Here is a 21,546-nt window from a genome sequence, read left to right on the forward strand (position 1 = left end):
CATTAACTTATATAAACAGTTTTCAACTTTGACCTTGCTCTACAACTCTCTACTAGGTCATTGGGAGAGCTCTTTGACCACGACCTTTATCCTGACAGATTTCATTGCCACGGGTGCCATCACTCACCAGTAGCACGTGTCTCAAACCATATGGCACGCGCCGTGTGCTTCAGCGCCAGCGAGGAGGCGAACCCTGCCTGCCCCATCTATTCGGGGTTCTTACTAGTGTTTTTGGAATGTCAAAAGCAAGGCCCCGGGGCCCGCACATGTGGCTTGTTTTAACAATTAGACTCTGCTCAATTAGTGGGTAGGACCGCGGGCATGCACTGGCTTCAGTGACAGACTCTGGAAGCCTCTGTGTCAGAGAGTACGGCATTCCTGACATTCTTCCGGTAAGTCTCCCGTGTCTCACCACATGGAGATGCCAGTCCGCTTTTGAATCAAGAGCTGGTAAGGCTCTGAGGCATCCCAAAAGGCCCTAAGGCAGTGGTGCTCTGGGAAGGTCTGTGCTACATAGTATCTGACAGTTATTATATTGTATTACTTATCAATCGAGACGTGTACTCTCGGGTGTTACATCATGGTTCGTAATAGATCACTTTAACACTTCACTTCAGTGTTTAAATGATGCAATTCGATCCGCAGTCCAGGTAGTTGTAAGCGTTAGCGGCTTCAAGGGTAATAACAAAGTACTGAATTTATTTTAAGACATTTGTAATGGAAGGACAGCGTTGGTAAATGAGGCTGGAATGCCAGAAACGCCCCTTAAATTTTGTGACTCCAAGATTCTGGAGTCTGCACTTTATGCGAAAGTGAAATCGAATCAACTGATCTCGGCCGGGCTTTTGCTGATACCTTCACGACAACTCGGAACAACCTCCATCTTAGGAGTCTTGGAACCTCTGGTTTACAAATAAAAGTGGTTCATCCAAGATCCCTTTTTCCCAATCTGGACGCGGTCAAAGGTTGTGTTAAAACGTGGATGTCCCATGCATGGTGTATAAGTGACTTGCACAGCCCTGAATGCTTGAATACATGTATCTAGTGTCCTGACTTTTGATTTTTGGCCCTGCATCATACTAATCTAGCATGTGAGCAGGGGTTTAGGCCTGGTCATGAGGATGTCCTAAACTTGTCCTGTGACCTGGAGGGCTCCACCAATTACTTTCTCATATGCTGCCAATATTCTACTGTCCCTTTCTAGGATTTAAAATATAGAGCGGCTGTGGCATTTCTAATCTATAGTGCGGTGAGACCAATTTTAACTGAGTCACTGGTGTGGAGGCACACTGCCCTTCTTTGGTGAAGCTCTGCATCTTCACTTACCTAGTTACTTGTGCTAACATCACTCGGGATAGACTATAAAGTCTAAAATGTATTTACTGCAAAATAGCAAGAAATAAAAATAGCCTATAGGTCTCGCCTTTAGGACCTTCTAAGTGTTTAGTTATCCATCACAATATCCTTGGTGCAACAACATCAACTATTGCATGGCTAAACACTTAAGGTCCAAAGGCGAGACCTATTGGCTATGCCAATGCGTGTTTAACATAATTTTGCAACACAGTTGAGGTTTGCAGTTGCTGATGAAAGGCATTTTCCAGGTACATACCATTCTGATGGATACATCTGTCAGTGGATTCCTCACCTTGTGAATATCCCCTTGCGTCCGCAACATTCGGAAATTCTTTTTGTAGCTTCGCGCTGACGTGAACGACGTCACAGAGGCACGACACCGCGTGCGACTCCGCTGACGTCACCGACTCCATAATAGGCCCACGTCGGCATGATGACATCAGTTCCGCCCTTTTTTCCGTGCCTTCGAGTGACATGGACGGACCAACATCGGTAGATATATACACAGTACACAAATGTCAAGATAACGCACATAGTGTGAAACCAATTCAGAAAAGCAATTGAAATAAAACTGTTCCTTCAACAATAAAAACATATTAAGAGTGGACAAACGTGGAGGCGGGTGGGTCAGTGAGGAATCCACAGGCAGATACTGTATCCACCAGAAAAAGCGTTACCGAAGGTAAGTAACTTGGATACATCTGCCAGTGGATTCCTCACCTTGTGAATAGATTCCCACAGCAATCCCCACTCCCGGAGGAGGGAGTGGGGACTGCTGTGGGAATCTCCTATACCAGAAAATCCTGGAGGACAGAACGCGCAAAGTGTCCTTCCCTCCTCACTTCGGTATCCAAGCAGTAATACTTCGCGAAAGTGTGAAGGGAGGCCCAAGTTACTGCTTTACAAATATCCTCAACAGGAAGACCCCTAGACAAAGCAGATGTTGAAGACTTTGCTCTAGTAGAGTGAGCTCTTATACCCTCTGGGGGTTCCTTACCAGCAAGGGCTTAGCAAATCTTGATGCATAGAATTATCCATCTCGAAAGTGTGCGCTTGTGCAAAGCTCTTCCTTTCTTGCAACAAGAAAAACCAACAAACAGCTGGTCATCAACACGATAGTCCTTAGTCCTATCAAGATAAGAGCTCACCGCCCTCTTAGGGTCCAGACGGTGAAGCCGCTCCTCCTCCTTGGAAGGGTGAGGTGGAGGATAGAAGGTAGGAAGGGTAATGGACTGTCCTAGATGGAAGGGAGTTACCACCTTAGGCAGAAAAGCAGCCCTGGTTATAAGAACCATTCGTTCAGCATGGATGGTCAAGAATGGGGGCTTTGAACTAAGAGCTTGAAGCTCACTTACCCTCCTTGCCGAGGTAATTGCAACTAGGAAAACAGTCTTAAAAGACAACAACCTCAAGGGACAATTATGTAGAGGTTCGGAAGGGGAACCCATAAAAAAAGTAAGCACCAGATTCAAGTCCCACCAGATTCAAGTCCCATTGAGGCACAATAAAAGGAGCAGGAGAGAATATATTTGTAAGGCCCTTCAGACATCTTAAAACAATAGGAGATTTAAATAAGGACGGCTGATCCGGCAGGCAGAGAAATGCCGACAAAGCCGAAAGATAACCTTTCACTGTAGCCACAGCAAAACCTTGCTGCGCTAAAGAAAGAGCAAATAAAAGTATATATGACAAACGAGCCCTCAAAGGGTCAATGGACTTCTCCCCACACCAAGTCACAAATTTAGACCATCTGTAAGAATAGATTGACTTAGTGGAGTCACGCCTGGCCGAAAGAATGACATCCACCACATCATGTGGGAGAGAAAAGGAACTCAGGTTGCCCCGTTCAATCTCCAGGCATGAAGGTGTAAGGTCTGGAGGTGGGGGTGTAGAACCTGCCCCTCCATCTGAGAGAGGAGATCTGCCCTGAAAGGGAGACGGAGCAGCGGGCACGAGGAGAGGTGGAGAAGATCTGTGTACCACACCCTTCTTGGCGAATCTTCCTCAGAACCCGAGGAATCAAGGCTGACGCAAGGGGATATTCACAAGGTGAGGAATCTACAGGCAGGTACTGTATCCACCAGAAAAAGCGTTACCGAAGGTAAGTAACTTGTTCTTTTATTCTTCTTTGTAGAGGCAGTTCGGCCTTTTCCCTGAAGTGCTTTTACAACTATTCACAAAGATCGAAAAGCTTTCCTCTGATTTATTAGAAGCCAATGCAGTTCTTTCAAGGCCCTGGAGGCAGATGATCTTTTTGGCCTATTCAAAGCCAACTTTGCGGCTGAGGCCATGGCTCGATGCAGTCTTTTTAGTAGGTATTCTGGTACTCTAAGTAGTAGTGTGTTACAATAATCAAGTCTACTAAGGATCAAGGTTTGCACAATCATGGTTTTTGGATGCGGGCCCACATTTGTAAAAGTGTCCCTAAACCTCGGAGAAGAGCAAAGCAGGTGCCTGCCACTTTGTTTACATGACTCTCCAATGACAACTTGTTGTCAAAGGTAACTCCTAAATTGCGCACCATATCTGATGATTTCTTTTTCAGGTAATACTTTTATTTGACTTTACTTATACTGTTACTACTACTTAATGAATTGTAGTCCGCATTTTAAAAAGTGTGTTCTGGGAGTATGAAGTGCCACCAAACCAACCAAGGCTGCTCATCTTTGCTGTCACTTAATGCTTATGCAGGATGAAAAGTCACTTATTCACAAACTTTCATCTTTTCATTTTGTCTAATAAGCTTGCAAGATACCTTAACTCGTTGTCCCTCGGTGATGGCTTGACATTCAAAGTTGCTATGTATTTAATTTTGCTTTCAAAGTATCATGGGTGCCCTAGGACAGGTGGTCATACCAGTACATTTCCTTAGTGCCAAGAAACACCTACATAAACCTCTTCAGAAGAAAATAAATCAGACAGATACTTTCCACTCAATACTTTGGGCTTTTCTCATATGGGTGTGGGATGAGGGTTTGAAATCAGGACAGTCTTACAGGAGAACTTCTTGCAGTGTGTAAATTAGGAACCCTATCCTGATCCCATCGAATCAGCACACGTAAACCTGAATATGTTTGGTGTTTTATTGTGAGCTAATTTGAAATATATTCTTTATATTAGTATTAGCACCATAATATTGGACAGCTCAAACCTAATATAATAAATCAAATTTAAAACCACAATTTGTGTATCATACATCACTAATCAGCTATTTTAGAACTCAATATGCCTTCCGACATTTTGTTATCTTGCTACCTTGCTGCTGAATCATGTAATTCCCCTTCTTACCGGCTGTAGACCTGATAGTCTTAGGTTTAGAATCCTGGTAAGCATCATGCCCCTGCAGTAGTTGATCTTTCTTCCCCTTATTTAAGGGGAGCTAAGCTAACCTTTTTAGGTCAAGCCTAGACAGCGCTTCCGCTGTCTGGAAGATCTGTTGTATGTACTCTGTGGGCTGCCTCTATTTAACTATATTGATACAAAACTACCAGTAAAGGTCAGTAAAATGCCAGATTTGCTTTCTACTTTGGGACTTTCTTTTATTAATTTTTCTCGCAATTGCCTCTATTTAACTTTCTTGATAGAAAACGAGCAGCAGAGGTCAGAATACCAAAATACCAGAATCACTTTAGATTGCAGGCCATAAAAACTTGTCATCTACGAACACCCGTAGACAATATTTTTTTCAAATCTTGTATTTTCAGTGATATGACCACTGAAGGCCCTGATTTGATATTAAAAACTGTGCTTTGGACAATACCATTTCCTGCTGACGAGCAGTATTTCTCTCCATGTGTTCCCATACCTGGAGTGTGCAGCAGTTTGGTGCTTACTTTCCCTCCGTGTTAAAGAACAGTAGATGTTTCAGGAACCAGGCTAATGTGCTGCATAGCTGAATACATATAATGTCCCATAGGCGTGACCAATTTCATTGCAAATGCTTTTTTTGGTCGAGCCAGGGCAGCACATGGCTGCTCTGCGACACATGCTGTATTCAGGTATTGACTTGAAGCTCCGCCTACTCTCCGCCCATATTTTTCGTTGGCTTGTATCATTGTCCTTTTGTAAACTGTGGCTTTTTATTGGTCAGTCAATAGGCTTAGTTGTCCCTCCTTAGTACTGCCTGGTCTCATTTTGTAATCTACCATGAGGACATCTGTTACGTGTTACTCGGTAGGCTTTAATGACTGCCTCCGAGCACTATTTTGGTAAATGGTTTTCAGGTGCCTGCTTTTGAAGGCAGGAAACGCTCTCCTGCAATGCTTTTTTTATTTTGTTTCTTCACTTTTGTTTTGTTCACAAGCACCCCACGTTAATGGCAGTCCTTTCTTCAGACTAGCCATGTCTAAAGAAAGGTGTGTGGCTGCTATTAAAGTAAAACCGCTATGTTGGGCATTTTTTTTTTCCCAGAACAAAATTTTATTATTTTCTTCGAGAGATTGCAAGAAAAACACAGCACTCCGACCACCGGAGGAGCTGTGAGCATAAAAGCAGAATGCACTGAAAGCAATCAATACAATAATTCAAAATAACACAGTTACCACAACTCTCCCGCCCCCCTGGGCCCCCCAGAATTCCTCCCTCCCGGATCCCACCCCAACCCCTTGCACGATGTCCACCGATTCCTAAGAAGGAAAACAATTATGAATCATTTAAGGTATACTCTCCCTCACCCAGGATCTAAGCGTATCTGTACAGCATCAATATCGTGATGTACTGGCGGCTCCAGCCACAGTCCCCTGTAGTCCGCCCACCTTTTCCAAATTTTATAGTGTTTCCTGGGACAGCCGCGGGCCTCAAACACTGGACGCTCCAGCCCCATACAGTGATCCAACCCCTTTTTCCACACTCCCACTGGGGGGGGCCTGGGGTCCTTCCAGGCTCTAGCCACATCTCTCTTGGCCACGGTAAGGCCAAGAAGCAGTAAGTGCTGTTTGTATGCGTTACCCCCCACCTGTTCCATTACATGAAGGCCCAACTGCGGTGTACGGGGAAGCTCTCATCCTAACACCTCAGACAAACAATCCCAAACACCAGTCCAGAATCTCTCCAGCGCTCCACAGGACCAAACAGTGTGTATAAAAGTGCCCATCTCCCGACCACATCTCAGGCATTCAGGGGATGCAATCAAGCCAGCTCGCCACAGCCTTTCTCTAGTATAGTAAGCTCTATGCAAATATTTAAATTGGATAAACCGTAGGCGTACGGCAACGGCCGCACCCCTGGGGGCCGCAACGGCTTCTCTCCAATCCTCTTCTTGTAGTTTAGCCACGTCTCCTTCCCATGTGGTCCGCAGCTTATCAAGCGAGAGGGAACAGTGCTTGACCAGCGATTGATATATGCGGGATATCTTTTTATCCTCTAGTTCTCCCATGAATACCTTAGCCTTCAGGGGGCTGAATTCAGGCAAGGAGTCTAGCCCCTCTAGGGTGGGGGAGATGGCATGTCGGAATTGCAGTTATTTAAAGAACTGGGTTCGGGGCATGTCATATTCGTCTCTCAGCTCTTGGAACGATTTAAGGGTCGTACCCTTCATTACGTGGCCCAATGTCGAGATTCCTATCGCGTCCCAGCCGCGGAACCCCTGAAGGGACGCTAGAGCCGGTAGCCGACCATTTTGCCACAATAGGGTTTCCTCCGTCAGTTTGTTCCACCATCCCATGCGGCGCAGCGCCTGTCGCCAAATCCGGAAGATCACCTGTGTGACCATCGGGAGCCTCTTCCTCTTCGCAGCCGAGTATAATATAGTATGAAGGGTGTCCGGCTCCATCAGATACCTCTCCAGGGCGTACGCTGGATCTCCCCGGTCCCCATACCACAACTCATTTAGTATCAATAGATGGGACGCCTGATAGTAGGATAAGACATCCGACGATGCTAAACCCCTGCAATATGTGGAGAGGAAACGGGTACGGAGCGCTTCTCTTACTGCACCCCCCGCCCAGAGGTACGGACCTAATGCCGAGTTGACCTGACGAAACCACTGCGGCGAGATAGGGTAGGGTTCTGTAGTTGGTACAGTAGGTCCTGGCGCAGGAGGGTGACATCCGCCCCGATCTTTGCATCTAGCATGTCTCTGGATTGCGTAAACGCCGCCATGAGGGCCGCGTTGTCCGGTCCCGATGCGTGGGAGCCCCCAGATGCCCCGGATCCTCCATTCAGGCCCGTAAATTTGTCCATGGGCCCTTGTTTCGAAGTCCCACCACTATTTCCTCCTCTGGTCATATGTTGGGCATTTTTACAAAAATAAAGCATTTGTTTGTTCAACTTGACAAACGGATGCTTTTTTTGTAAAAGCGCTCCATACCACGTGCCCATTTTTTGGCCATCATGCCCCTTTCTTTAGATGAGCGACACGCCCTTTTCTTTAGATGAGCCGTATCTAAAGAAAGGGGTGCTATTCAAGTGAAAGCGCGGCATGGGTCGCCTAAAAAAATCAAAAACATTTGTAGCTCTTCCATTTGCGAGAGTTGGTGCCACCATTGTTGGACAATATTTTAACGCATCTGCAGGAACCCCATCAGGCCCCAGGCCTTTCCCCGCAGATGACTTTTTAATGCCAGTTTGCACCTCAGTTAGACTAACTACCTTAGGGGGGTGCCATTTGTACACAATTGATACCCTCAATAGTAATAGAATCCTCATTCTGAGGATTACATATGCCTTCAAGTAACTTATCCAGTCCGGGGGGGAAGACTAAAACCTCAATTCTTTCATGTCTGCTGTCTTTGAGGAATGGGGAGTTTATTATTTTCCAGAATAGTGTACTATCTAGTTTCCGCAGCCTGCTCTAAGCGAAGACATGCCTGTTCTTGTAGTGCTTTTTTCTTCTCTTGTTTGTTGCTTGTGTATAATTCAGTCAAAGTGACTTTATTTTCTCTATATCCAGTGGTGTGCATTTTAAGGCCTTTTTTAAGTTTACAATTTTGCCCCGCCTGTGTCTCCCTGTTGTTCCAGACCTGTAGACTACAAGCTCGCCGAGGTGTACACTTGGGCAGAAGTGTATGCCCGCCGACGCCCTAACCGGTCATACAATCCCTACTCTGAGAACGAAACATCATCATCTGAAGGTGACACCAGAAATCAACCGAGGAACGCGCGTCCGGAACAACAACAACCTAGCACATCTAACACTGCGGTTCGTTTTTAGAGCCAGGTCTGGAACAACAGGGAGACACAGGCGGGGCTAAACCCGCAGAGGTGGAAAAACCACCAGTAGAACTCAAAAACAAAAAGGGCAGCCGCAAGAAATAACGGATTTGAACAACTTGGTGATTAACATCTCATCATATCGATTGTCTACCGAGGAAACCCGCACATTACAAAAAGGTCAATCGTTTGTCCCGACTACAAGGACCAACACATTGGAACTGGAAGTCAGTGCTTTTAAACTGCTGCGCAATATTAGTCTTCGTCATTATTTTCAGAACGTGGTTCCTACACCAATGCGTGAGGATGACATACTAAAAGGACTTCGACCTTACAGTACTTTTTTGGCTCCACAAAGCCACAAGATTATAGATACGTTTGAAAATTTGATTAAACATGAGATAGCAGCTCTACCATTCCAGCAACAAACGAAACGCGGTGACCTCACTAAACAGGAGAAGAACACGTTGCAGAAATTGGCTAACAATGAATCCATAGTCTGCCAAACAGCCGACAAAGGCGGAGCATTGGTAATTATGGATGCAACATATTATCATGAACAAGTTGATGCACATACAGCGGACAGGAACACGTATGCTCCACTCCAAATGGAGTATTCATCTATACTACACAAAATAGTGAACCAAGCATTTGATAATGGTACCATCAATGACCGAGCCAGACGATATCTAGCACCGAACAGTCCATCAGCACCGGTCTTGTACATGGTACCTAAGGTGCATAAACATCCGACTAGACCACCCCATTCGACCTATAGTGTCAACCAAAGGTTCCATATACGAAACCATCGGCAAATTCATAGATAAATATTTGCAACCGTTTGTAACCGCTACCGGATCTTATATGAATGAAATGAAATGAAAATGAGATTTGTAAAGCGCTACAGCTGCCCTCAGGCGTCCAGGCGCTAAAGCTAGAAGAGTGCCACCAGGGGAAAACAGAGGGTTCTAATTACTGAAACAAAAGAGTTTTTAGCTGCTTCCGGAAGCTGGATAAATTAGAGTTGTTTCTCATGTGCAGAGGGAGGGTGTTCCATAGCTTAGATACATTATAAGAAAAGGAACGGCCTCCTGCTCTGGCTCTGAAGATTCTAGGAGTCTTGGCCAGAGATGCAGACGAAGAGCGAAGCACTTTATTGGGCAGATAAGGGGAGATTAAGGAGCGATTGATTTCTTGGCCCATTTTCCAGAATGCCTGATGAGCGATGCACAGAGATTTAAACTTTACTCTGTTCCTGACTGGCAGCCAGTGCAACGTTCTTAGCCCAGCTTTTATTGAAGTTCTTCGTGGGACTCCAAGTAATGCACGGGCCGCACAATTTTGAGTGCGCTGAAGTTTTTGTAGGGTGTAGTCCGGTGCTCCAAGATAAAGGGCGTTACTAAAATCCAGACTGGATTGAACAAGGCCCTGTATAATTATCTGCTTCGCCTCAAACGGAAGAAGGGGAAGGATTTTTTTATCACCCTGAGGAGGCCAAAGCAGGTGGCCGCCACCTTGGTAGCCTGTGTATTAAAACTCAGCGACTTATCTAACCATACCCCCAGACTTTTGATGTTGTCTCTGGGGGCAGGGACCGCACCCCTGCTCACGGGCCATAGCGGCTCCAAAGTAGAAGGGGCCGCCGGGCCCAAGAGCATGAGCTCGGTCTTGTCGTCATTGAGTTTCAAACAGGAGCTCATCATCCAGCTCCTCACCTCCTCCAGACACAATGCTAGGTTGGGCGGTGATTGGAGGCCGCTCTTCTGCACAAGGGAGACCACCAGCTGGGTGTCGTCCGCATAGGAAATGATGTTAATACCGTGCGGACGAACAATCCCAGCCAGCGGTCTCATATATGCATTGAAGAGCGTAGGGCTCAGTGACGAACCCTGAGGAACTCCACACCCCAACGGCCTGCTCGACGAGACGGATGAGCCGTCAAAGACCTGGAAGGTTCTATCAGTTAAAAAAGACTTGAACCAAGCCAGGGCTTCTCCGGACACTCCTAGGTCGGCGAGACAGTTCATCAGAATTTTGTGATGTACCGTGTCAAAAGCGGCACTCAGATCGAGGAGGATCACTGCCACTGACCAATCCACCCCCCCGATCCAGGATCCGCCTCGCTTCCTCTGTCACAGCCAATAGGGCAGTCTCTGTCCCATGTTTGGGGCGAAAGCCCGCCTGGGAAGCATCGAGGAGATGATTTTCCTCGGAACTTCGTCAGGATGATATTAATGTGCTTCTCCAAGATCTTAGTTGCCCATGGGAGCAGAGAGATCGGGCGGTAGTTACTGGGGTTAGCTGGGTCAAGGGCAGGTTTTTTCAACAAGGCCCGTACCATTGCATGCTTCCATGCCACAGGTACCATCCCACTCAGAATGGAGGAGTTCAACAGCTCCATGAGAGTAGGGAGAATGGTTTGGCTGGCCAACACCAGCGGGCCCGGAGGGGCTGGGTCACATGGAGAGCCAGATTTTAATTGTTGTACTAGAGACACCAGTGTTTCCAAATTCAACAAGGGGAAGGAATCTAGCTTATTTTGAGGAGGAATTACTATACCCAGGGCCGAATCAGAGCATTGGGAGGGTGGTTCAATGACAGAGTCTGGAAAAGAGAGGTACATTTTATTAACTTTCTGAAAGAAAAAATCAACCAACTCGTTGCATCTAGAGAGAGAATTACTATTGTCTGCCTCAAGCGGGAGGGTTTTTTTTATTTTTTTTTTATTTCACAAGGATTTTTATTGAGAGAGATTGGCATGATATGAACAGTACATACAAGAGCAGATAGAATTTCGCGGAAAAAGTACAAATGAAATCGACAAGCAAAGAATAACATAAGAGGGGGGAGAAAAACAAGAAAATAAAACATCCTATCAGTACATCACTAGAGGCTTATTGCAGCAAGCGAATTATATCAGATATACAGCACAGTAGGGTGTATTATGTCCAACCTGTAACACTTGAGAAGTTGATTGGGGAGGCAGAGTTTAGGCATTTCACGGGGGCTTGAAGAGATCAAAATGAGAGTCAAGCGAGGACCATAGTTTCCTATGTTGTGGACGCCAGGGGTTAGAAGCAAGGGTAATGTTATCGGCACCCCTGAGATTTGAAACCCAGTTGAGCCAGTGGGGGAAGGAGGCGTTGGCTGTGTTTTTCCAGTTGGTCGTTATGATTTTAACCGCCGCTGTCAGTAGGAGATCAAGTAGGGCTTTGTCATTTTCATCTAAAGTGACAGCTTTGGAGGAACCCATAACTATAGTAGCAAATTCTCTCGGGAGAGAAATGTGTAGGGTTTCGTTAATGAATTCAAAAATTCTGTCCCAGTAGGTGGTAACTCGGGGGCATTTAAATATTAGGTGTTCAAGGTCTCCTCCTGATTCCGAGCAGTTCCAGCAGGAGTCAGTATCCTTGATGTTGTGAAGGAAGAGTCTTCTAGGGGTCCAAAAGGCTTTGTGTAGGAGCCAGAATTTAGTTTGGGACAGGGTCGGACTAATTTTGTGTCTTGTGGTTGACTCCCAAATTTGGCCCATTCGTTTTCCGAGGTGGGAGTGGAAGAGTACGATTCCCAGTAAGATTGTATTGCAGAGACCAGGTTAGATTTCTGTGGTCTTATCATTTTGTACATTCTGGATACCTGGTGTCCAAGTTTATCAAGGGTGGATAAAAGGCTAGGGAGTGAAGGGGAGGTGTTGCTCAAGTTTGCTTTTGCGAGAGCGACCTTAACTTGTAGGAAATAGTAGAAGTCAATGTTCTCGAGTTGGAATCTGTCCTGTAAATCTTTGAATGTAAGTGGATTTGAACCCTCATAAAGCTGGTGAGGGAAGTGTATACCCTTTCTGATCCAGGAAGGATTATACAGAGGTTTACCTTTGTATGTTAGTGTGCTGTTCTGCCATAGAGATTCCCATTTTGAGTTACGAAATTGGTAGGGTAGGGACTTGCTTATATGGAGGAGGGAGTTCTTTGTGTTCTTAAAGATGATCCCCGAGTCGATGTTGGGGCGTAATTTAATGGTGAGGAGGGTGGAGGGGTCAAGACCCTCCATTAGAGATTTTTCTACATGTAGCCACACCGGCGTGTAATCTGCTTGCGGCGTAAGCCAAATCGCACCTTGCTTTGCCAGGAAGGCAGTCTGGTAAAGTCGAAAGTCAGCCAGGTTTACACCCCCCAAGGATTTATCAAGTCGTAGCTTTTTCATGCTAATTCTGGCTTTTTTCCCTTGCCAGAGGAAGGAGGAGATCATCTTATCTAATTTAGAGTGAAAGTCGTTAAAAAGTGTAAGGGGAAGCATTGAACCTAGGTAATTGACCAGTGGGGAAATCATCATTTTTATAGACTCTAACCGGCCCCATCATGTGATGAACCGTGGTGACCAGCCATCCAGGATTTTTTTGATTTTCGCTAGAGTGGTCGATTCATTGTGTTTGAGTGTACTTAATATGTTATCAGTGAATTCTATGCCTAAATACTTTATAACATCTGGTTGCCAGGCTAGTCCCGAATCACCAAGGATTTCTTTGGTAGTGTGTACATTAAGTGGTTTGACTTCGGACTTGTCCTTATTTAATTTATAACCGGACAACGCAGAGTATTTGCTGATTGAGGACATAAGGCCCTTAATTGATAGTTGGATTTTCTGTGGCGATTAAGATGTCGTCGGCATATGCCGCTAGTTTTACCCGGGTGTTTCCGAAGGCTACACCTGTGATGTCCTCGTTGGTTTTTATGTCGGTTAGAAGGGGTTCAAGTGCCAGTAGGAACAGAGCTGGTGAAAGTGGGCAACCTTGTCTGGTGCCCTGGAACAGGCGGAACGGGCTGGAAAGCGTCCCATTAATTGCTATACGGGCAGAGGGGGAGGAGTATAAGGCCATCACCATTTTAATGAATGAGTTACCCAGGTTGAATGAGCCCATACATTGTTGAAGGAAGGGCCATGAGACTTTGTCAAATGCTTTCTCAGCATCAAGGGTTATTGCAATCATCGGCGTTTTGCAGGATTTCGCTTTCTCAAGTACGTGACATAGGAGTCTGGTGTTGTCATTCGACATCCTGTTTTTCAAAAAACCCACTTGTGACGGACTTATGAATTTGGTTAGCACGGAGTTCAATCTAGTAGCTAAGATCTTGGCATAGATCTTGCAGTCAATATTAATTAGCGAAATGGGGCGGTAGTTTTTGGTCTGGAGGGGGTCCTTCCCTTCCTTGGGAATAACAATTATTGTGGCTTCGCTCATCGAGGGAGAAATGCTCCCGCTAGAGGCAAAAGAGTTGAACACAGTTTGGAGTATTGGTGAAAGTTGGCTGTCAAAGGCTTTGTAGAAGGATGCCGAGAATCCTTCAGGACCTGGGGCTTTATTGTTTTTGAGTGATTTGATGGCCGTCGATATATCTGTAACAGTGAAGGGGGACCCTAGATGTACTTTGTCAGCCTCCGAAAGTTTGGGGAGGTCGAGGGCCTCCAGGTAGTCCGAGCATGCTTTTAAGTCCAGAGATTTATTGTTCCTATACAGCTCCTCGTAAAATGATTTAAAGGTATCAAGAATCTTCGATTGATTAGTGTGTGTGTTATTTGCGGGGTCCTTTATTGAGGAAATGGTTGCTAGCTTCTGTTTGTGTTTAAGATAGGAGGCTAGTAGCTTCCCGGCTCTGTTTCCCTCACATAGTTTTAAGGCTTTGAAGCGGTTAATCCACACCCCTGCTCTTTTACTTGTGATGGAATTATACTCGTATTTCTTTTTTATGAGTTGGTCAAGGGGATTTGGGTCTTGGGGGTTGGTTTTGTGTAAGGCTTCTAATGATCTGATCTCCCCCTCTAGTAGCTCCAATTCCTTGTTTATCGCTTTGTTGGCTTTGGCTTTGGCTCTTATGTTGATAATAACTCCACGGATCGTGGGTTTGAGTGCGTCCCAGAGGGTGTTTGGGTCCGTGTCAGGGATATTATTTAAGAGTAAGTACTCTTCGATGGCGTTAGCGATCAGGAGTTTGTCTTCAGGGTTGGTTAGAGTTTCATCATTGAATCTCCATCTTCTGGGCGGTCTGGTAGAACGGGAGCCTGCAAGTTTGGTGTGAATACAGGCATGGTCGGAAATTAGTTTAGGGGCGATGTCAGTCTCCTCGATTACGTGTGCAAATGTGGAGGATATTAGGATAAAGTCAATGCGTGAGTAGGAGTTGTGAGGAATGGAGTAAAAGGTGTAGTCTCTTCCCTCAGGGTTTTGGAGACGTGAAGGGTGAAATGCGCATTTGGATTGCCTGTCTAGTAAGGGGTCTAGGGGGAGATTGAAGTCGCCACCCACAATCAAGAGGTCGTCCAGAGGGATATGTTCCATCGAGTGAGAAACTGAGTCCCAGAACTCGGGGTCGTCTGAGTTGGGGCCGTATATGTTCACTACATGTATGGGGTCTTCTTCCCTGCGTAGATGGGCCACCAAAACCCTCCCTTCCGCGTCGTGAGTGTGTGATATCAGTGTTATGTTCGCTTTCTTTGATATCAATGTAATTAGACCCCCTTTCTTGTGTGGTGCCGGGGACGACAGTATATGGGAGGCCCAGTGAACGTTTAGAAATCTTGTGTTCTCTTCCGATAGTTTAGATTCCTGCAGGAGGATAATATCCCCCTTAGTTTTGGTGATGTAATCAAGCACTTTCCTTCTTTTTACAGGGTGGTTAAGTCCCTTAACATTTAGCGACACAATCTTGAGGTCATCTGTTATGGATTTAGTGTTAGACATTGTCAGGCAAGATTATCGCTAAATGCAGATCTGGCGGGGGGCAATGTAATGGATCAGTTATCACTGTGAGAGTCAGAGTGTTATTGCGACAACAAGGGGACAGAATTATTGACATGGCTAGAGATAAGTCTGGCGTGCGCATGCTGTACCTGTAGGAAACAGACATAAAAAGGGACCAAAAATAACATAAGGTGATGTATAAAGCTCTAAAGTACTGACATACTACAACTGTAGAACGCTCTCTCTTTTTCCCAATACCCATGCAAAACCTCCCTTCCCCCCCTCCCTCCCTCCCTCCCCCCAAATACGTACGTAGGGAGAACGACGGCAGTACCCAGCTAGGCAAAACAGGAGATATTAATCATTAACAAAACTTCGCTCGGTATTTCCCATGTTGGATCGAATGTGGGTTAAAATGACAAGCTTAAGTGTGACCGCGGGTGCAATTTCCCTCGGTAAGTAACAATAACAATACAACAACAGACCATGAGCAGCTGGTAGCATTGCGCCTACAGACATAGTAAACAATCCAGCTGAACAATGTGCCAACTACTAAAACCGTTATACTGGCATTAAGTTTCCCTTAGCTATGGCAAAATTAAGTGCCTAGAGACCTATAATAATGCAATGAAACCAGGTGCGACTATTTGCGTTGCTTATTAGAAAAGCTGTAAATAGGGGTAGAGCCAACTAGCTATTGTGACCATAGCTTCCACTACCTTGTATTGCGGAGGAGAACAGCTATCAACATTGACAACACTGACTATATGCATGACAGTGATGGAACGCTAACGTATAATATGACAAATACTTGGTAATGTGAGTGGTCGGCTAGCAACAATAGAGACTAGAGGAAAGCAATTACGACGTTGCATTAAATGCACAGTGGTGCGACCTGGAGAGGACAAAGACGGTTGACCTGCTCCTCGACGGTATAGTCACGTGGTTTTCCTTTTATTGGATGGGGCATTTGATTGGTCCATTTCTTGAGGTGGGCCATTTTTCAGGTAGTCTTTCAAATCCCTCGGGTCAGTGAAGAACTTCGGTTGGCCATTTAAAATGACTTTGAATTTGGCGGGTCCTGCAAAGGAGCAAGTTATGTTTTTGGATCTGAGTATGGTGCGGAGTTCGAGGAACCCCTTGCGAACTTCCACCGTGTCTTTAGAATAGTCTTGCGTAAAGACGATCTTGTGGCCTTCCCACATGATTGAGTGGTTCTTTCTTGCGTATTGTAGGATCATTTCGACATGCTGATATCGGAGTGGCTTACAGATCATTGGTCTGGGACCTCTCTCGCGGTTGGTAGTGAATGTGGGGATTCTGTGCGCCCGGTCTAGCTCCAGACCGTGTGGGAATACAATTTTGGTGATCATGGGGATCCATGCTTCCAGGAAAGCCACGCAGGAGTCCGCATCTTTCTCCGCGTTTTCCGGTATTCCGAAAATTCTGACGTTCCCTCGCCTGTTGCGGTCTTCCAACTCAGCGTTTTGGCGTCTGAGGAAGTCAGTGGTGGATACAAGGCGTTGTATTCTAGTGGCCGACTGGCGTGAGAGATCCTCTACATCGCTGATGCGTTGCTCCGCTGTTCCCAGTCCTGATTTTATGTCATTCATATCAGCTCTAATAGCTGTTAACTCCAGCTGCATAGAGTCCGTGTTCGCTTTGGTAGATTTGGAAATTTCGGTGAGGTCTCCCAGATTTTTCAATATCATTTCCATTGTGGCCGCCATATCAGCTCTGCTTTTGATGGGGGAGTCGGAAATCTGTGGTTCAGGTTTCACCTTTTTTGGATTGTTCTTCTCATCTCTGCCCGACATTTTTAAAGTGAGACTGAGGAGAACCTTCTATTACCCCGTCTGGGGTCTTGTCAGGTGTTATCGTCGGTAGGCTCAGATAGAGGGGTAGATACAGGTTGCGTTTGCGTAGCAAGCAAGGACCCTCAAGGAGATTCACACGGAACCAGGCGGGCAGGCGGGCACGAATAATCCGATGTCCCCCTCAGTGTTGGCTATCTGGTTGACCCTGTGTCTGTAGTTAAGCTGTCTCCTAAACCAAGGCCTGTCAGCTTGATAGTGTTGTAATCGTTAATAGGGGTTTAGGAGGGGAAGCCCAAGGCAGAGTCAGTCAGGGTGAGGTACTGGCTAAGGGCACCCTGTCAGAACGTCTCTAGGTCTTGGTCCTCAGAGGTTGGAGAGCCTCACAAATAGCAGGCAGGGGGCCTTCCTCTTGATGATAGGGGAGAACCGCTTTTCCCAAACAGGTGGTTAGTGGTTATTTAGTTGGAATTACAGTCAGCTCGTTTTTCGGTGATGGCCGCCATCTTAGGGTCAGGCAAGACGGGCCGAAATCAGCCTTGAAGTGCTGTTTCTCGTTGTTGATAGCGCCTCTTACCGGCATGTGGGGGGGTTCCAGCGTTGCGATATCATCCCCGGTGGTGATGGTTGAGGTCCGTTGCGTGTGGGACAGTGAGGACGGATGAGAGATTTTAGGAAAACAGGGGAAGGGCAATGGAGTGCCTTAAAGGTGAGGCAAGCTACCTTGAAGGCAGCCCTTCGATCGACCGGGAGCCAGTGCAAGTTTTTAAGCAGAGGTTTGGCTGATTGCCATCTAGGTGTTCCGTGAATCAGGCGGGCAGCCTGGTTCTGGACGATTTGAAGGCGTTGAGTCAGGTATTGTGGCAGGCCGTGGTAGATGGCGTTGGAAAAATCCAGACGGGAAAGTACCAACGAGATGACAGTTTGGGTGAGTGCCGCTGGGGGGAGAAAGTGGCGGATTTTACGGATCCTCCGTAGTTGGTGCATACAGGAGGAAACCACCGCTCCAACTTGAGCCCTGAGGGAGAGCTCGGTGTCTATAATGACGCCCAGACTTTTTACTGTTTTTGCTGGGACGGGGGGGAGCCAAACTCTGGAGGCCAGAACTGTGGACCCCAGTGGGTGGAACTGAGTCCAGGAAGTAGGAGCTCTGTTTTACCGGGGTTCAACTTCAGTTGGTTCTGGTTCATCCAGAGTTGGATATGGGTCATGGCTCCGTGAAAGGTTTTAACAGCATCTGGTGAATTGAGGGAGAAGATAATTTGGAGATCGTCAGCGTAGTTATAAGTGACGATGTCCCATTTCAGGAATGACTGGATGAGTGGCCGGAGGTAAAGATTGAAGAGGAGCGGGGAGAGGGAAGAACCTTGGGGGACACCACAGGTTGTGAGGTTTTTTTTGCAGTGTAGGGGCGAGGCGAACCGCCTGTGTTCTCCCCGTGAGGAAGGACCTGACCCACTCAAGAGCGACGCCCTGGATGCCCGCCTGCTCGACACGGTGGAGAAGGATGTTATGATCCACCGTGTCGAACGCGGCCGACAAATTCAGTAAGACGAGGGCTTGGGGGTTTCCTGCGTCCGCGTTACTTCTGAGTGTGTCGAGGACTGCCAGGATGACGGCTTCTGTGGAATGGGCGGTTCTGAAGCCGGCCTGGGTTGGTACAAGATAGCCGGAAGATTCTATAAAACTGGACAGGCATCGAGTGACGTGAGCCTCCAAAAGTTTAGAAAAATAAGGGAGGAGGGAGATGGGGCGGTAATTCGATGGCTCCGCCATGTCGGCCCCAGGTTTCTTTAGGAGGGGTACCAGGATGGCTTCCTTAAAGGAAGAGGGGCAGGTGCCGCTGCTGAGGGAGCTATTAAGTAGATGTAAAATCCTGTCAGGTAGATTAAGACATATGCTCCGCAAGACAGACGGTGGGCAGCGATCGTTCGGGGAACCTGATTTCACCCGAGTAGCTAGTTCCGCCAAAGAGGAGGAATCTAGGATAGGAAAGGAAGTGAGAGACAAGGGGTTGTTAAAGGAATTATCCGGTAGTGACAGTGGGGGAAGTGGGGGAATGGATTTTTTGATAATGGAAATTTTTTCTAAGAAAAAAGAGTTCAAGGTGTCACAGACCTCCTGAGTGGGGGTCTGGGCTGGGAGGGTCCTGTCGTCTGTGGTTAGCTCGTTCAGGACTCTGAACACCTCCTTAGATTTGTTGGGTGCCAGAGAGATCCTGTTGGCTGCTAATACGTTTTTGTAGGCCATTCACAGTCCTTGCCAAAAGTACTGCCTCGTCTTAATAGAGCAGCGCTGGCGCAGCCTTTTTCTCAACTTGCGGGACATCAGCTTCAGCCAAAACTAAAGTGTTCTCCAGATCGTTGGTATAAAGGAGAACTAGTATTGGGGCAAGCACGCAACCTTTGTGCACCCCGCGCTTGATACTTAGCGGCTCTGAATATTCTCTACCATTACCATACCTCACTGAAGCAGCAAGATCATGGTGGAGAAGCCTCAGAAAGGAGACCAGACCCGCATTGACTCCTGTGTTTGCTAAAATGTCCCACAACTTGGCGCATGAGACCTAGTCGAGCTCACTGGTCAGGTCCATAAATGTCAGATGAGTGGAAGCGCCCTTCGCATATTTATATTTAACCAAGATAAGATGGAGATCGAGGCACAGTTAGATTGTGCCTAGCCCCTTCCTAAACCCGTACTGCCTGGGGGCCAGAATATGATTAGAATTAATCCAGTCTAATAGGCTGTCCAGTACAACTCTCCCAATAACTTTAAAGGAGGAATCCAAAAGGGAGATAGGACGATAACATTTAGGATTGTGCACATTTCCTTTTTTAAAAACAGGCACTATTATAGATGAATGCCACGACTTTGGTACTCCCGCACTACAAACTGAATTAAAAACTGCAGTGAGCACCGGGGTCCAGAGTACCGGGTCTTCCTTGAATAACTCCCAACGGAATTCCATCTTGCCCTGGAGCTTTCTTCCCTTTACTGTTGTCAATTGCTTTTTGGACTACCCCTTCATTCAAAACAAGATTTTGGCATACTAAATTCAGCTGTATTGGAGCATCAGCAGCACTAAGATCAGTAAAGTAAAGACTGGCATAATGCGACACCAAAGTCTCAGCTGATATATGAACGGTTACTTTATCAGCTTGTAGGATGTGAGACAAAACTGACAATACTGCTTTCCAGAAAACATAGGGATGTTTAGAGCGACAGGCACCCACAAATAATTCCCATTTCTCTTCTTTCAGAGCTAACTTTCATTTTTTAGTAGCAAGCTTGTATAGTTTCCTGCTTTCCCTAATCGCAGTCTGGTCTCTAGGAATTTGCTCTAAGACCCTGCATAAGGTATTATTAGCTTCTCTTCAGGCATTATCAAACCATGAGTGTGCTTGTTGGCATGACTGAGTAATGGGTCTAAAGAGTAGAATTTTGATCTTGGCTAATGCAGTTGAAAAATTGGATAAGATGCATGCCGGAACGCGTGGTATGCAATTGCAGCTATGCACCAGGGCAGAACTAATAGATATCACCTGGAATATTATGTGTGCATATTCACTTTACACCATACCGCCCTACGCCCTTAAAGGATAGTACCTGGGTAGGTGGAGGCTTGAGCTTTTGTCCCATATATGGTAGCACTATCTTTGCAGAGATAGGGTTATGATCGCTGTAGGGCTGAATGAGGACCCAACAGTCCTTAATAAGGGGAACCATGCTCCAAGTGACAAATATATAGTCAATCGCGCTTGCCGCACCTAGTCCTATAAAGTTTTAACTGACCAACATATTCCTATATGTTGGTCATTTAAACCTTATTAATCATACCCCGTTCTAGCAAATGCGAAAATAAGACCTGCTCCCTAGCATCCATCACATTATAGTCCGGCTTGGTTGGATCAAAGGTAGTTGGGTAGGATGCCCCAATTTTGCAATGAAATCCCTGCCTTTAACAACTTAAGGGGGCAATCCACAAGAGCCCTTCTCTCCACAAGCATGTCAATAAGCGCAACTAGGCCTTGGAAGTCACTTTTGGATGAAAATTTATTATACAAATTTACTAAATACAACTTAATAGTGTCTTTCCAAGTAAGATAAAAGGCCTGCGCCTCCCACCTGTTCCTGGAATAATTGTACAATCAAACCAGCAATTTCCACTTTGAACCAGGCCGACAAACCCTCTTTAGCTCTGCCCGCTATAGATGGAGTAGTAGGCAAGCTAAAACACGTAAACCCATCAAATACTATGTCTTTGCACTCCCAAGTTTCTTGCATAAGAACTATATCAAAAGTCGTAATGAAGGATCGCCATCCCTTCAATAAAATCTTTGAAGCTACACCCGCTATGTTACAGCTTAAAATTTCCAGACATACGTTGTCAATTTGACCTTCATCGCTACCTAAGCTCACACTTGGCCCCTAGTGAAACAGAGTTCTGTAGCAGTTGGAGAACAGTGGTTAAACTAACAAAAGCCTCCTAAATAT

The 21,546-nt window shown here is 46.2% G+C and overlaps 1 protein-coding gene across 5 annotated transcripts in view; it reads left to right on the top strand.

Moving 5' to 3' along the window:
• The window catches only part of EXD1 (exonuclease 3'-5' domain containing 1), a 930,113-nt gene that overhangs the window by 410,419 nt on the left and 498,148 nt on the right, over window positions 1-21,546 (top strand). The window lies entirely within an intron of this gene.

The sequence above is a fragment of the Lissotriton helveticus genome, chromosome 9 (assembly GCF_964261635.1).
Source record: "Lissotriton helveticus chromosome 9, aLisHel1.1, whole genome shotgun sequence".
In the NCBI taxonomy this organism is placed as follows: Eukaryota; Metazoa; Chordata; class Amphibia; order Caudata; family Salamandridae; genus Lissotriton; species Lissotriton helveticus.